Source organism: Macaca mulatta, chromosome X (genome assembly GCF_049350105.2).
Source record: "Macaca mulatta isolate MMU2019108-1 chromosome X, T2T-MMU8v2.0, whole genome shotgun sequence".
NCBI classification, from domain to species: domain Eukaryota; kingdom Metazoa; phylum Chordata; class Mammalia; order Primates; family Cercopithecidae; genus Macaca; species Macaca mulatta.
In genome coordinates, this window is record NC_133426.1 from 121,331,141 (window position 1) to 121,348,737 (window position 17,597).

Here is a 17,597-nt window from a genome sequence, read left to right on the forward strand (position 1 = left end):
TCCTGTCCTCAGGCATTCACCCAAAAAAACATCCCTCTGAAAAGCTTCACAGGTAACTTATCAGCCTCGTGTATTTGTATATACCTAGCATCGACTCCTATATCTGGTCTTTTTTTTTTTTTTTTAAATGGATAAATGAAGGCCTCTTTCCACTTTGCAAATCAGTTCATGAGGTGATATTCTTGGAAATTCCCAGGCCTACACATCTTCACCTGTGAATCATTACTTTGGGGTTGAAATGTCTTCTCCCAATATCCCCTTTCCCTTTAACAATATCCTTAATCACTTCACCTTGGGCTCTTTATCCTAGAGAAAACAATTTCTTTACCGGGTAAGTTTCCGTTCTAAATACAAAAAGAATAATGGCATCAGTACATTTAAATTGTAATGACATATATTGAAGAATATAGTCCAGAGGTCCTGATTTTTGTTTTTATATCTAGAGTCTTCTACCTCTGGTTATCCTTTGCTCTTTCTCTCTTCCATCCTCATTAGAAATGTACAACTTTGGCTGGGTGCAGTGGCTCATGCCTGTAACCCCAACACTTTGGGAGGCCGAGGTGGGCAGATCACCTGAGGTTGGGAGTTCAAGACCAGCCTGACCAACATGAAGAAACCCTGTCTTTACTAAAAATACAAAATTAGCCGGGTGTGGTGGCGCATGCCTGTAATCCCAGTTTCTCAGGAGGCTGAGGCAGGAGAATCGCTTGAACCTAGGAGGCGGAAGTTGCGGTTAGCCGAGATCTCACCATTACACTCCAGCCTGGGGGCAAGGAGAGTGAAACTCCGTCTCAAAAAAAAAAAAAAAAGAAATGTACGACTTTTACATATTTAATTACTGGTTTAATTCTCCAATAAACGCACAAAATAAATAAATAATGTAATTTTAGTTAACATTCCAGTTCTGGTTGCAAAAATAATTTCACTACAGGCAGATAGGCAGCACTGTCAAAGTTAAATAATAACAGCCAACACCTGAGTTTTTGTTCAGGGCCAGACATTGTTCCAAGTATTATACATGTACTATCCCTATTTAATACATAAAACAACGCACCAAAAGTTTAAATGCTATCACTATTCTACTGCCAACTATGGGACGCACCTCCTACGTTTTATTCCTTAAGAGGAGACGTCCTCTGTCTTCTCGAGAAAGATTAGAGTTCCCTCTGTAGTGTCCAGTTCTGGTGATTTGAAGATTCTCCTCATTTTTTCTTTTTCTTCTTAAATCTCATTCATTCATGGAATTCTTTCTTTCTTTCTTTCTTTCTTTCTTTCTTTCTTTCTTTCTTTCTCTCTCTTTCTTTCTTTTTCTTTCTTTTTCTTCCTTCCTTCTCTCTCTTCTTCCTTCCTTCCCTCCCTCCTTCCTTCCTTCTCTCTCTTTCCTTTCTTTTTATCTTTCTTTTCCTTCTTCCTTCTTTCTTTCTTTCTTTCTTTCTTTCTTTCTTTCTTTCTTTCTTTCTTTCTTTCTTCTTTCCTTCCTTCCTTCTTTCCTTCCTTCCTTCCCTCCCACCCTCCTTCCTTCTTTCCTTCTTCCTTCTTTCCTTCTCTCTTTCCTTTCTTTCCTTTCTTCTTTTCTTTTCTCCTTTCCTTTCCTTTCCTTTCCTTTCCTTTCCTTTCCTTTCCTTTCTCTTTCTTTCTTTCTTCCTTTCCTTTCCCTTTCCCTTTCCCTTTCCCTTTCCTTTCTTTCTGTTGACAGAGTTTCACTATGTTGCCCAGGCTGGTCGTGAGCTCCTGGGCTACAGCAATCTACCCACCTCAGCTTCACAAAGTGCTGAGAATACAAGCACGAGCCACCATGCCCAGACTTGGAAACTTTCAATGATTTTTATATCGTCTACTAATGTGCCAATTCCTAGAGAGCTAAGTTCTCAGGCCTTATTTCATGGACTTTTCCCTCAAAGCCTGTATGTCTATCCCAAGAGCCTTTTAACTGGATTCAATGATGGTGGTGAAGGAAACAATTATAACAAGTATTATAATAGCTAACTTTAAGTGAACACTTACTCTGTCCATTTATCTTATTCAATCCACACAACCAACGTATAAGTATTTTTCCCGCTTTACAGCTGAGGGAAATTGAGGTATACAATTTTACCTCATTTTAGGGCCACAAAAGGCTAATATCCATCCTCACATCACTGGTATTAAAGGTACCATTCTCCCAGCTAGCCAGAGTGCTATTTCTGCCACCGACTTACGAAAATGTTGAACATACTGTGTTCCTGAAAAACTACAACAACAGCAACAACAACAACAAATGTTGATTCTTGCTTGATGTCTTGATATGGCTCTAGAGACACAGAGTAACCTAACTAAGGAAATAGTCTTTTGTATATTTAAGGGTAATTTCTCCAAGCCTTACCATAATACTAATAGTTAATAGTTATTGGACACTTATTAGTACTGTACATTGTCCTAACTGATACACACTGTTTTAGAACTATAGCTTTACTCAAAATAATTTTATTTCAGTTCAGTTGAGACTCTATTAATACCTGCCTACGACAGTTTGAAGGCCCAGATTGTAATGCCTCTGCTGTCTTGCGATTAGAAGTGGAATTAAGGAGAAATGGGAGGGGTCACGATATATCTTCAAAGACTTGAACGATTTTCATGCTCATATACTTCCAAAGATAAAAGCAAGAAAAATGGTAAAAGATACACAAAGAATCAGCTTAGGGTTCAATAAAAGCTCTGTCTTTCAAAGAGAGGACACCACCAGCCATCACTAGTCGTTATGCAAGGAATTTATGCCTGGTATAAGAGCTTGAACTAGATTTTTTTCGAGGTCGTCTTTTATGTCTTAAGATTCTGTAATTAAGATACCTAGTTATGCCACTTTGAACAAGTTACTCAAAATCTGAAAGTATCATTATGAAGGTAGTTTAGTGCTTTTGTCAATGATAGGGAGATGAAAATAAGAATTTCTATTTCATACAATAGTGTTAATTTCATATGTGCTTCTATGTTCCTATGATCTTTATAATCAGTTTGGTTAGTCTCAGCAAGAGATCATAGATGAAAAACCTACTCATTAATTATACATTATTTTAATACTCAGAAGACCTTTTACCCTTGTTGTCATCTAAGTGAACATAAAAGAAAATTTGCTTAGAATGAATGGACTATATACCCATAATCCTCACTCTTAAGCATTATGCAATGAATAAGAATAGCCTACTTAGCCTTTATCTTAAAGGGCAGTAACTCAATCTTGAAAGGTGTCTTTCATATGCTGAATAGAATATATTACAACTACGGATCTTAATTGTTCATGTTTTTCTGTATGTACTCCTAACAGAGTGCTTGAACTGTATAGTAAAAGGATCATTGGACTAATCATTAAAAGTTAATTTCTTTCTTTTCCTTTTTAGTCAAATTTCCATATTCCTTGTGTGCTGAAGTTTGTTTTGTGTTGCAAATAAAACCTATCAAAAATCTAAAATCTTTGCTATCTAGTTGTTCTGCATTCAAAATATAGTAAAGAAAAGATGCTTACTCAATGTTCACATAACATTAAGTCCCCAAATTAAACTTAATGAAGTAAGTTTTCCCGTGACACAATGCCATTGTTTCTTTTAAAGGAAGAACATCAACAAGACAAGTTTGAATGAGATTGATTTTCTAATGGAGTTCTTTTCACTGAGAAATATTTAGTAACACAGATATTGGAGATATAATTTTTATTTTCATCCTGTTTATTTCTATTTTTATTCTGTAGTAACCTGTTAAGGGATATACAAGAATTTCTATGGGAGCATGTACAATTGCAAATTAGCCAAGCCACTGAAGATTTTATATTGTTGTTTTTTATGTGATTGTAAGATCATGATAAATGTGGATTTTTAAAATCCTATTTAGAACCCTATTTAGAATAAAGAAGAAAGAGAATTCTGAGTTAGTACTTAGAGTACACGTGGGAGAATTAGATCAGGCTGTCTTCTGCAGAGTAAGAGGTTTCCTTATTCTAGATCAAATTCGTTCTTCGAATCCAAAAGCCTGCACTGGCTAAGAAAAAAACCCATTTTCTCCTCAAAATTCTGTAGAACAAAACTTTCAAGGGGAATTAATTTAGAGGCATTTGATATTCATTAAGCACTTATTCATTTTCTATTTTCCTTTAACCCCATCTTATACCCCATATTTTACTTTAACCCCATCTTAGCTTAATAGCTCCTTTATATTGATAGGGAGGAAAAAGTTTCTGGATTTACTATTTTAAGAGCAAGGACAAAGGACAAAGCTGACTATGTTCTATTAAACTAATAGCTGAAACTATTATGTATTTAATTTTGTACGAAAATATATTCAAAGTAGAAAGTATATAAAATATATATAATGGCATATATAAATTAAATATATATAACAATATATAAAATAAATAAATGAAATGTGTAATGAAAAGTAAATTCTCTGTTGTTTGAAGTGTTTCTTGTGATGGAAGAAAGTGAAGTCTCTAATTTTCAATTCCTCATAAACCTGATTATAAACTGTGTAAATTTCACCAGTGAGTGGCACATATAAACTGTTGTAATCAACCTCGGTGTTCTGTTGAAGGGCAATTGGAGTAAAAAATAAAGATAACAAATTATTTCCACTAAACATTATAGTATAATTTTGTTACTACTAAAAAGGAAATTGTTCAATAGAAAATTATATAAAGGCTAAACATTAATAAGCTAATCATATACATATTTAAATTTGATAGTTTATAACCTTTAGCATTAATTCTGGCTAAGAAGTACTCTATTTTAACTAAGTCTTTTTGATCAAATGACTCAAGTAATGTTATATTAGTATTTTGATTTTGGTAAGTCACTGATTATCTCTACAAACTAGATTCTCTTTTATAAATGACTTTTATTGTGTATCTATCTTGATAAGTATTTTAACCTACAATATCTCACTTAGCATCTACTTCACAGGTATTTGTGAATATTAAAAGCTGAATGTGAAAATATTTAGTAAATTTTAACTTTCTATACAATTTTAAAGTTATTATTATTTTTAGTATGACATTTAACCAAACCCCTATTTACTAGCAAAAATATATTATGCATATAAAAATGTAAATTATGTATTTTCACATGTACCAAAACAAATGTTCTGGAAGTAGCATATTGGTTCAAATATAATGTAATATAATACAACATAACATAAATATATATTTTCTCAGTTTAAATACAACAGAGTAAGGTAAGCTTCTTATTTAAGTGGAATACGAAAATTAAGTGGCCACTTCCCCAAACTTATTTCATTGAAAAACATTAAGGCAATTTTTGAAGGCCAGTGTTTCATAAATAAACCTTTTAGCATGTATTACTATGACAAGTTACTCAATTGGCTTTCACTGTGGGTTATTCACATAAAGGTTTCACTTTCAGTGAGTCATAATATTGTTTACACATAATTTGTAAGCTCTATTTAATTACTTATGTAAATGACTAAACAAAAGATGGCAACTGTAGTGAATTGAAGACTGTACTTAATTCTGTTGTAAACTATTCTAACAATGTAATTAAGAGCTGTCCAATTTATACTTTGAAGTAAACAAAAGATCTTATGAGAGATTGCAAGTGCCATCATATGATGCTTCGGATTGCAAGTGCCATCATATAACGCTTCTAGCCTTACCTCATGTTCCCTTGCAGTTTTCTTCAGACTTGTGTTAAAACTATTTGAAAAAAAAAAAAAGCAGTTACTTTAACTGTACACAAAGGTGATAGTTAATAAGAAAAATAAAAGTACAAATAAAGAAAAAAGTAGTGAAACAGCAAAGTTAAACCTAGACTCACCTTACTTTCTTACCTATTGCTATTATTTATTCATTGACTACTAGAGCAGAGCTGTGGCCTTGAGGAAATGATTTTATGCTATGAATACACTAACAATAACAAAAATAAGGCCAATAATAGATATAGGTACCGTATATTGGGTTCCAGCTAGATGCCAAGCAGTTAAGCATAACAACATAAGTAAGGTAGTTATTATTATTCATTAAATTCCTTTTTGGATTTTTTTCACTATGTTTTTATTTTATGTTATTTACTTAAAAATAGTATTAGTGTTTGCTCTGGGGCTTACAATATTCCTTTTTATTCCTTTTTAAAATTGAGATATATATCTTATACCATAAAATTCACCCTTTAAAGTGTACAATTCAGTGATTTTTAGCATATTCACAATGTTAGGCAACCATCAACTTTAATTACAGTAAAATTTCATTATCCAATTTTCAGTCACTCCATATATAATATATATCTTAATTTGAAACAATCTTGTTAAGATTAACATTAAACTTCAATACTATGTAGACATATTGCTCCAATATACTTCCATTTCCTCCCCTTTCTTTGTGATATCATTGTCATGCAAATTATATTTTGATGCATTATAATGCATCAAAATATTTGTGTGATTTTTTTTCATGGATTTGTCTTTTAAACCATTTGGAAAGAGAAAACAGTTTTCATTCATGTGGATTCAAGTTACCATCTATCTTTTCATTTCAGTTGAAAGATTCCCTTTGGTAGATATAGGTTAGGTATGGGGACTACAAATTCTATCTATTTTTTTATTTGGAAATGTCTTTCTCTTTCATTTTTTTAAGGGATAGTTTTACTGGGAATAGAATTCTTGGTAGACGATATTTTTCTATCAGCCCTTCAAATATGTCATCCCAATGCTTTCTGGCTCTCACAGCTTCTGATGAAGTCAACTGTTAATCTTACTTGGGTCCCTTTGTATATGTTGAGTCATTTATGTCTTGCTTTTTCCAGAATTTGCTCTTTGTCATTGCCTTTCAACTCTTTGACTATGAAGTATCTAGGTGTGTATCCCTGAGTTTATACTAATTGGTGTTCATTGAGCTTTTTGATGTGTAAATTAGTGTTTTCTATCAAATTTGGGAAAATTTCAGCCATTGTTTTTTTAAATATATTTTCTGTATCTTTCTATCCTGTCCTTCTGAACTCCCATTACACATAATTTGATGGTGTTTCACAGGCCTTTGAGGCTCTGTTCATTTTCCTTTATTCTCTCTGTTCTTCAGATGGGATAATCTCTTTTGACTTATCTTCAAGTTTATTGTTTCTTTCTTCTGCCTTCTGAAATGTTCTATTAAGCCTATTTAATGAATTTACCATTTCAGTTATTGTACTTTTCAACTTCTGAATTCTTGTTCTTTTAAATATTAAATTAATTTGTATCTCTTTACTGATTTTCTCTATTTAGTGAGCATTATCATCATAGTTTTCTTTAATTCTTTAAAGATAGTCTTCTTTAGTTCTTTAAACATATTTATACAGCTGATTTAAACTCCTTGTCTGATATGTCCAACATCTAGGCCCCCTCTGTACACTTTTCATTGACTTATTTAATTCCTGCCTATATGCCATACTTTCCTGTTTCTTTTCTCCTTTTTTCTTTCTTTGTTTCTTTCTTTCTTTTTTTTTTTTTTTTTTTTTTTGAGATAGGGTCTCACTCTGTTGCACAGGCTGGAGTGCAGTGGTGTGACCTTAGCTCACTGCCAACTCCGCCTCCCAGATTCAAGTGATTCTCATGCCTCAGCCTCCCAAGCAGCTGAGATTACACGTGCATGTCACAACACCCGGCTATTGTTTGTATTTTTAGAAGAGACAGGGTTTCACTATTTTTAGTAGAGACAGGGTTTCACAGGGCTTGTATTTTTAGTAGAGACAGGTCAGACTGGTCTCGAACTCCTTACCTCAAGAGATTCACCCACCTTGGCCTCCCAAAGCACTAGGATTACAGGCTTGAACCACCGTGCCTGGCATATTTTCCTATTTCTTTGCATGTCTTGAAATTTCTGGTTGAAACTCGGACGTTTTAAATAATATATTGTAGTGACTTTGAAATCAGGTCTACCCCAACCTGTAGTGTTTATTGTTGTTTATGAGATTTTGTCCTCATTGCTGCTTGCTTCAGTTACTTTCCTAGAATACTTCTATAGATTCTGTATTCCTTGCAATATGTGGCTGCTATTTTCTCTGGTAGCATTTTTCTTTGATATTTGCTTTTATTTTTAATCCTTACTTCTTAAGAGTTGCCCCTGAATCAGCATTGTTTGTAGTCAGCCAATGATTGTTCAGAATATTCTATTAAATGCTATAAGCCAGTATTTCTTTTCAAAAGAAAAGCATTTTTCTTTGATATTTGCTTTTATTTTTAATCCTTACTTCTTAAGAGTTGCCCCTGAATCAGCATTGTTTGTAGTCAGCCAATGATTGTTCAGAATATTCTATTAAATGCTATGAGCCAGTATTTCTTTTCAAAAGAAGAGCATTTTTCTTTGATATTTGCTTTTATTTTTAATCCTTACTTCTTAAGAGTTGCCCCTGAATCAGCATTGTTTGTAGTCAGCCAATGATTGTTCAGAATATTCTATTAAATGCTATGAGCCAGTATTTCTTCCACCCTGTTCCAAGGAGATTTTTGTGGGAGGTCGCACCTTCAAATGTCAGAGAATTTACAAGTCAATATTAGCTTTTACTTCCTGCTTGAGTCCAGCATCAAAGGTAGCTAGAGATGAGTTGTTTGTGTCCTCTCTGAGTTTACTTGGGCATGTGTACAGACATACACACTTGTGCAGCCTTTTAGATTTCCTGAAATATGTTGGAGCACTTTAGAGTCCCTTGTGTTGGTCCTTTTCCCATTACTGATGTATTCCTTTTAAATTTTTAGCCAGTTTCTTGTTTGTTACAACTGAGCTCACAGGCTTAGGCAACTGCAATGTTATTAAATCCAGCTCATGTTATTGTTTTCAAAACTCTGGAGACAAGGCTTTTTCCGAAGAACTAAACTCAGAGTCAGGACAAATAGCCCAATCATCTGTGAAAAATGTGTTTCAAAGGAATTATTGTAAATATTGCCGAAATATTGAAAGTGTTCTAAGGATGGGGCTTTACATGAAGCTCCAAAACAAATCAGTCCCCACTCTACTGGCTGGTTACTGTGCTCTGTTACTGTGGTGAGAGGGGAATGAAAGTAGCCCAAAGTTAAAACAACATAGATCCCACTGTTCTAACTGATGTTCAGTAGATTGTTTTTAAATGAATATGTTTTAAGCCAAATCTGTACCTTTGGTTAATTTTCAGGATTCTAAAACAGTTGATTTTTGTAGTTTTGCAAGTATTTTTATAGCTTTTGCGAGAGAAAGAATTCACCAAGGTTGTCATTCTGGACGTTCTGTTCTTTTAAGTACTTCTTTATACACCTTGAATTATAATGACATTTTAAACATAACACCATAAAGTGATTTTACTGCATAAAGTTAAAATGATTACTTCATATCATCTACTACCTAATCTGTATTCACTTTTAATAATTGGCTCAAATTAGAATATAAATGAGTTGCTTTATTTAAATTAGTTTTCAAGCAAGGTTCACATTTTGCATTTGTTTTTTATGAAACTAGATTTTTGTGTGTGTGTCGTGGCGGGGCGGGCGGCGGGGGGCGGGGGGCTTGATTCTGACCTTTAGGAGAGGAAACATTTTTCAGAGGGAGGCAAAAAGTCAAAGAAGTACTTTAATTATCGGGGAGACTTGTACACGTTTATGGGATCAAGGGAAATCACTATAGATTTTGGCTTAAGAAACAGCCCTACTCATGTCTTGTCCAACAAAGGCTAGTAATTCCAGGTTAGCCTAAGGCCCAAGACATGAAGCAAAAGCCGAAACTGGGAAAAGAATAAATTTAGAAAGGGGCAAGGTCAATGAGGAGAGTTGGTAGGGATATAAAATTATTAGGCAAATCATCAATAATGTAACTTGGATTTACTTTGGGATACCAGACTCTTGGCGGATTACTCTTTCTTGTGAACTATTTCACCATTCTGCATTTTTACATTTTCCTTCTGTTGGTTAATACTAAGGGATGGTAAAGTATTGAAGGCCTAGGTTCAATTTCCAGCTTTTCCAGTAACTGTGTGATCTAGGTTCAGCCACTTGGCTTCTTTGACCCTCCTTTGATTTGTGAAATGAGAGGACTGTGTTAGATGTCTCTAAATTTGATTTTGTCTCCAAAGTATGATTATTCTAAGGCCTTTCTTAAGCAGGTATATGCAATAAGTAAAAATTGTTTTCAGTAACTGAGCTTAACATTTTTACTTTCCTTACCCTGAAAATCAGGTGCACAAGAACTTCTTTCCCCCTTTCCCATTATAACTTGTTTTATGGAAAGAATCTTAAATCAGAATGAAAAACGGGTAAACACAATATTAGTAAGATAGAAATATTAGCCTTTCTCCCCACTCAAATCTCAAAATAAAGCAATAGTACTGCAACAAGGTATACTTCATTTTTGTAGTAAGAGCCAGTTTCATAAGTGAAATTCTATGAAAAAATAGCTCTGTGTGAATTACAGCAAACTAACGTATTGTGATTGGGAATAGCCGAATACATTTCATGTGTCATTTTTCCAAAAGTTAAATTTTAAAGTAATCTTGGTTGAATTAGAATACAGACTCTTAAATAATCTAAAAATAGACAATTTTTCAGATACCATGGGATCATACCTTTTATCAAGAATAACAGTTATGTTTATCAGTGCACTTTGGGATACTGAGCAGATATTTTGGAGATCATTTATGCTCAACAATATGATGCATTTATTCCAAAAATTGCAATTGCATATTTTTTGTATTACATATTTTACTCAGCAAATAAGACTACTGCAACCACAGAATCTGTTCAGGAACTAGAATTAAACAAGTTCCTTTAGAAACTGATTAAATAAACCACATAATTTCCAAAATGCCTTTCACTTTGTGCACTTAGCTTTGGTTTCTAAACCCCTTCTGAAGCAGACATCTAAATGAAATTAAAACCTTTATTTTACCCAGAGGCTTCCCATCCCATCCCACCCTGTGTCCAAACTCCATCATCTTTAACACTTTAAGCAGTTATTATGAACCCAGAAGCCACTAGGATAGAGATGTTCTAACAATGATCAAGGAAAATAAAAATCATTGTTAAACTATTATAACCCATGTATCAAACCACAATCAATATAAAGACACTTATTGAGTATCTGCTGTTTTTCAGCACTGAACAAAACACAGTGGGATGTCATAATATATAGTTCCAATCCCTGCTTATGAGGGAGTTTATAATATAATTATGTTATGCATATGTGTGTTTGTGTGTGTTGGTAGGAGGCAGAAATTTATATATATATATATAAAAAAAAAGAACAACATGAGGTTATGTGCTAATGATGGAATGCATTGAGTAAATAATAGGTGGTTAAGAAGTTCAGAGGAGGTACATGTCTCCCTAGTCAATTGGTAAGAATAGGGCTTACAATGGTACAATTTAAATTACTATAATAAAGTAGATGGGATATTTTCCCAGCTCCCAAATTACCACGTAGATGATTGTTTTCATACTTACTATATACAGTCATAATGCCAAGCCAACTTTGAAGGGAAATAGAGAAACCCAATTTTACTGTAGTTATACCTTCAGGATTGCATTTTGCTACTAATAATTTATAAAAAATGCAAGTGCTTAGATCTCTGTAACTTTTAGAGATATATTCTTAACACAGTGTTAAATTATATATTTTTGTGCCAGTTTTAAGTAGTTTTATTTAAGACGTTGCATTTTCCACTTACAATACAGTGCTTATAAAGTGCAATGTTATTTCCCTCCCCTGTGCACATGTTGCATATTCAAGTATTGAGAATTCCCAATAACCTACTACAGCAGGTGAACTTTTAAAAACTGCCACAGAATTTGCTACAGATTTAGGTCCTTCAATGTTTTAAATGTGTGGAACAATGCTACATCTATATTTATGTTAGATTAATCAACCTCTTCGATGGTGGGCCTTGAGGAAGCACCACCAGAGGGAGGAGCTCCACCACCAGGGAATCCCCCAGGCATTCCTCCTGGCATGCCTCTTGCACTCTGGTACTGCTTGGTAATAATGGGATTGCAGACTTTCTCCAGCTCTTTCTGCTGATGTTCAAATTCTTCCTTCTTGGCAGCCTGACTCTTATCCAGCCAGTTGATAACTTCATTACACTTGTCCAGAAAGTTCTGTTTGTCCTCATCATTAATCTTACCTTGAAGCTTCTCATCTTTGACAGTTGCTTTCATGCTGAATGCATAGGACTCAAGTGAATTCTTGGATGACACCTCCTATCTTCAGTTTTGTATTTCTCAGCTTACTGGACCATACATTCAATGTCTTCCTTGCTCAAAGGACCCTTGTCATTAGTGATAGTAATCTTGTTCTCTTTTCCTATACACTTGTCCACGGCAGAGATACTGAGGATGCCGTTGGCATCAATGTCAAAAGTGAATTCAATCAGAGGAACACCATGGTGTGCAGAAGGTATGCCTGTGAGTTCAAACTTGTCAAGCAGGTTGTCATTCTTGGTCATAGCACACTCACCTTCATAAACCTGAATCAGCACACCAGGCTGGTTGTCACAATAGATAGGCTGTCAGAAGGTCTGTGTCTGCTTGGTAGGAATGGTAGTACTGTGCTTGATGAGGACAATCATGACTCCACCAGCAGTTTCCATACCAAAGGAAAGAGGGTTGACATCCAAGAGCAGCAAATCTTGAACATTTTTTAGTTTTGTCTCCAGATAGGATGGCTGCCTGGACAGCTGCACCATAAGCAACAGCTTCATCAAGGGTGATGCTCTTATTCAGTTGTTTTCTGTTGAAGACATCTTGGAGAAGCTTCTGAATCTTGGGGATATGAGTAGAACCATCAATAAGGACAATGTCATGAATCTGTGACTTGTGTAGTTTGGCATCTTGAATGGCTTTTTCTACAGGGCCCAGGGTGCCATGGAACAGGTCAGCATTCAATTCTTCAAATCAGGCACAGGCAATGGATGCACAGAAGTCGATTCATTCATAGAGAGAATCGATCTCAATACTGACCTGGGTGCTGAAAGAGAGAGTATGCTTAGCATGTTCACAAGCAGTACAGAGGCGTCTTACAGCTCTCTTCTTCTCACTGATATCTTTCTTATGCTTGCGCTTGAACTCAACAATAAAATGGCTGACAATTCAGTTGTCAAAGTCTTCTCCACCCAAGTTGGTGTCTCCAGCTGTAAATTTGACTTCAAAGATTCCATCCTCAATAGTGAGGATTGACACATCAAAAGTGCCACCTCCCAGGTCAAAGATAAGCACGTTTCTTTCAGCTCCAACCTTTTTGTCTAAGCCGTAAGCAATATCAGCAGCAATTGGCTCATTGATAATTCTAAGTACATTGAGACCAGCAATAGTTCCAACATCTTTGGTAGCCTGATGCTGAGAGTCATTAAAGTAAGCTAGCACTGTGACCACAGCATTGGTAACAGTCTTCCCAAGGTAGGCTTCTGCAATTTCCTTCATCTTTGTCAGAACCATAGAGGACACCTCCTCTGGATAGAAGCTTTGGTCTCTCCCTTGTATTCTACTTGGACCTTGGGCCTGCCAGCATCATTCACCATCATGAAGGACCAATGCTTCATATCAGACTAGACAACAGCATCATCAAATCTGCATCCAATCAGATGTTTGACATCAAAAACCATGTTGGTGGGGTTCATTGCAGCTTGATTCTTTGTGGCATCACCGGTCAATCATTCAGTGTTCGTAAAGGTGACATAACTTGGAGTGGTTCAGTTTCCCTGATCATTGGCAATTATCTCTACTTTTCCATGCTGGAAAACACCCACACAAGAGTATGCGGTGTCAAGATCAATACCAACTGCAGGTCCCTTCGACATGGTTGCTGGCGTATAGGGCCAACTCTGACTACAAAGAAAGACACAGAAACCTCCAGAACGGCAAGCGCGTTCAATGAGCTATATTTACTTCTTGAAGGGGAAAATAGATGTAGTTTAAAATTTCATAGCGAATACTATGGAACAAAAAAATGATGTCAAAAACATTATGATAAAAACTCACTGATATGCTGACAAACATTATTACCTCAACTATCATCTGCTGAATTAAAACATAGCACCAAAGCGTAAGTAAAATAAAAATGAATATAATGACAAATAAATGTATTAATGCCCTTACAAGGGCTCCTTGTAGTACTTAATTATAATTAAGAAGTATTGTGATTAGGTACTAAAAAGTTGATCTGTTTTCCATACTTTTTCTGAAGATTTTCCTGATTGCCCTTTTCTGCATTTATATTTCATCTACTTCTAGTTCAGTTAGTTTTATATTTATGTTCTAAGACATGCTTTACTCTGAACAATCCATAAGGTCTTAGAGGAAAATGACCTTTGAAGGCACTTTCTGGGATAATGTGTCAACATTTCAGGCTACCAAGTATTTGTTGAATGCCCACTCTGTGTTAGGCATTGCACTTGGCATTAGGAATACAGAGGTGTGTACCAGGGCCCTAGCCTCCAAGAAAATGTTTCAGTTTTAGAAATACATTTAAATAATTTAAAAAGGTTATATAGTGTAGAATTTCCTAACTTAGCGTAACTAGATAAAATATCTAATTTTCAACATCAGCTTTGAATAACTTGTGGAGAGTTTTCTATTGGTATTTATTTATTGAGACAGAGTTTTGCTCTGTCACCCAGGCTGGAGTGTAGTGGCACGATCTTGGCTCACTGCAACCTCTGCCTCTTGGGTTCAAGTGATTCCCCTGCTTCAGCCTCCCGAGTAGCTGGAATTGCAGGTGTGCACCGCCATGACCGGCTAATTTTTGTATTTTCAGTAGAGACAAGGTTTCCCCATGTTGGCCAGGCTGGTGTCAAACTCCTGACCTCAGGTGATCCGCCTGACTCGACCTCCCAAAGTGCTAGGATTATGGGGTAAAGAGGTTTTTAAATTAGTACTGTCCAAATTCAGTGACTGACTAATGATAGCTAATGGAAAGCTGAAATGTTCAGTTCCAACCAAAATCCTGAGGCAAATAGTAGTTTTGTTACATTCCTTAAGAGACAGAATGAATTCCTGTAGAAATGGATAACGCCTATATTTACATAGCAGAAAATGTTTGGCAGAAAATAAAGTGCTGCTCCTACTTGTCGGTAGTGCTGTCATTGTACGAATTAGTATCTTTCTTTTTCAGAAGAAATTTTTTAAATAATGAAAGTAGAATGTGTTGGAGGCGCCATGTCACTTTATCTGTCAATAAACATAAAATACCATTAACTCAATGGCATTTTCCGAGGTGTTGTAGTGAAGTAGAATTTGAGTTTTAGTATCACATGAACATAGGTTTAAATCCCTATAATCTCACCTTTTAAATGACCTCTTATTTCTAAATAAACATTTTCTCACCCACATTAACAGGGAAATAGCATGGTATTGAGGGCTAGAGGTTAAGCTCATAAAGTATCTGGATCTTAGTAGATGTGATATTTGAATTATTAACAAAATTATTCTTAGGAATTGATTTTATTAGAGCATTATTTTAGAAGTCCTGAATAAAAGTGATCCGGCAAATTATATTTTAGTTCACATGGTAGAAACTTATGAGAATCTGTCCTAGTTGAGTGGTAATATAGTAGGATGAGATCAAGCAATGAAGAAAAAAAGGTGAAAATCAGCGTTTTCAAAAAAAAAAAAACCAGGCAAAAACTGCAATATCTCAAGTCAGCTTACAAATGGAAGTGCCTTCCAGCCCACAGTACAGTATTGGATTCGTGTTTTTGTATGCTACATATACATCTTAGTGAAGACAGAAATGATCATACACAGTTCATTTCCCATTTTTCATGTAAAAAAAAGTTTACATCTGCCATTATATTATAGAAACAGAGCTATCTAGATAAAGCCTCATTTGTAAGAAATAATGACTCACCTTCAGGACACAGATGGAGGGCTGTGCTATTGCGCCAGGAAAATTTGCTATTCCAAGTCAGCAATAGAAAACATTAAGTTCCTGGCTAGTAGTCCAGTTCCCATCTTGATTCTCTTTACTATCTTTTTGGACTCTTCATAAACAAAAGAAATGGAGAATAAATATGTACAGGGCCAAGTGATTAAACAGAATTAAAAGTTATGTATACATATTTTATGTCCTTAACTGTAGACTGACTAGCCTCCCCAAGATTCCATTTTAGAAGATATTTGGCAAAACATCAAATTGCCTCTTGGTGCAGTATCATTTTTTAATTGTTTTTAATTGTCTAGACCTGAATTTACCTCAGTACAGTAGATATCAGGATAGTGGAAGTGCAGGCAGTTAGAAGTATGTCATTTTGTGGGGAGGCTGCAGCTGATATCTTAAATATTTGACATATTCATAATATTTTTTGAATATATCTCTGAACAACCTTGTAAAGTGAATAAAACAGGCAATTTTCTCAAATTTTAGACAGGAAAACTAAATTTCGAAGTTACAGATAGTATGTGGCAGAAAGGGTAGTAAAATAAGCCTTCTTTCACCCTTACCTACAACCATTAGAACCACAGAATATGTTTTCTCTTGTGTCTTTCAGGGTGTACCTATTAACAGTACTGATGGTTTGCATATATGTTGGTGCAAAAGTCATTGCAGTTTTTGCAATTACTTTTAATGTCAAAAGCCGCATCTCTAATGCAGCTTTTTATTCTAAGTAAAAATCCTTCCAACTCAAATAGGTTAACTCTTTCACATGGACATTGGGGCCTTGAGCACATCAGGCTCACATTGCCACTACTCTGGAAGGCCACAGGGATATTTTCATAGTCAGATATTAGCAACTATCTCAAATAACAAGCCTATACTTGGATTACAAAATCTCTTCAGCTTAGACTCTTGTTATCTTTTGTTGCATGTCAATTTATTTGTAGGAGGATTGGAGACATTCGGTACAAAAAGATACTTTGTAAGTTTATGAATGAATTCTGCTCTATGTAAGACCATAGACTAGATTTTTGGAGGTAACACTATAAAACAAGTATATTGGATGTATATGTATATGCCTGTGTGTGTGCATATGTATATATGTCTGTATATACTGTCAGCCTTTTGCATCTGGAAATTCAACCAACCATACATAAACAATATTTTAAAAACAACAAAAGTAACAAAACAATCATAAAAATGATACATATAAAAACAATACAGTATAACAAGCATTCACATAAGATTTACATTGTATTAGGTAATATAAGTAATCTAGAGATGATTTAAATTATACGAGAGGATGTGCACTCTTTCTCCCACTTCGGAATGCAGTGGCGTGATCTAAACCCACTGCAGCCTTGATATCCTGGGCTCAAGTAATCCTCCTGCCCCAGCCTCTTGAGTAGCTGGGACCACGAGTGTACACCACCACACCCAGTTACTTTTTAAATTTTTTGTAGAGTCGGTATCTCGCTATGTTGCCCAGGCTGGTCTTAAACTCCTGAGCTGAAGTGATCCTCCCACCTCAGCCTCTGAAAATGCTGAGATTACAGGTGTGAGCCACCATGTCCCAGTCAACCCCGTCTTAAAAAAAAAAAAAAGTAACGTACAGTGAGAAGTAACCAAATGTCTAATTGGGATTGAATGGAACAGAGAAAGAGATTGGATTAGAGACAGTATTTGGAAATAATATAGTTAGAATTTTCTGGAGATAATGAAAGACATCAAAGATTTAAGAAGACCAATGATTACCCAAGCA

General features: G+C 35.1%; 1 protein-coding gene across 1 annotated transcript in view; it reads left to right on the forward strand.

Moving 5' to 3' along the window:
* The window catches only part of HTR2C (5-hydroxytryptamine receptor 2C), a 169,374-nt gene that overhangs the window by 35,335 nt on the left and 116,442 nt on the right, over positions 1-17,597 (forward strand). The window lies entirely within an intron of this gene.